The sequence below is a fragment of the Nicotiana sylvestris genome, chromosome 6, assembly GCF_000393655.2.
Source record: "Nicotiana sylvestris chromosome 6, ASM39365v2, whole genome shotgun sequence".
In the NCBI taxonomy this organism is placed as follows: Eukaryota; Viridiplantae; Streptophyta; class Magnoliopsida; order Solanales; family Solanaceae; genus Nicotiana; species Nicotiana sylvestris.
The window spans coordinates 33,509,562-33,510,330 of NC_091062.1; positions in this window are offsets into that span (position 1 = coordinate 33,509,562).

Here is a 769-nt window from a genome sequence, read left to right on the forward strand (position 1 = left end):
AAAGAAAAATGAAAAGAGAGAAGAAAGAGAAAGAAAAGAAAAAAGAAAAAAAAGGAAAAAAAGAAAGAAAAAAAGAGAAGAACAACAGAAGAAAAAGAGAGAAAGAAAAGAAATAGAGAAAATAAAATCACAACAACAAAGTAATTTCTATGACATGAACTACGTTCGACCTGATTCCTTTTAAGGATACGTAGGCAGCCTCACGGTTCGGTCTCATCAAAGCAAATATCCAAAAATCCCCATGCAAGAAACTAGGGCAGAAGCCGTGATTGTTGTGGGAAACCTGATTCCGAAAGTTGTAATTTTAACCCATTTGTATTGTTTGGAGCCTTTTATACCCTTTCTTTCTAACCCTGTCCAGAAGCCTACATTACGGTCCAAACAAAGACCTTCTGATCAGTCTTTGAGAAATGTCAAGTCGAGCAGATAAATGTAATTCATATCAGGGGCAACACTCTGGTTCAAGTAGGAAAAATAAAAATGAGAGAGTCTTATTGGTGAAAACCTTCACAGGCACCGTAAGGCAACAGGAGTTGAGAGAAAAAATGATAGAGTCTTATTGGTGAAAACCCTCACGGTCACCGTAAGGCAAATGTGAGTTGAGAGATGAACGAATGAAAGAGGTCTGCTGGTGAAAACCTTTCAAGGCACTGCAAGATGAACAAGGTCAAGGTTTGGGTAAAGTAATCAGGTCATAAAAATTCTGGGGCAACGAAGTACGACAACTGAAAGTTGATTGGTTGGACAGATTGGGCCGATTAATCTGAAA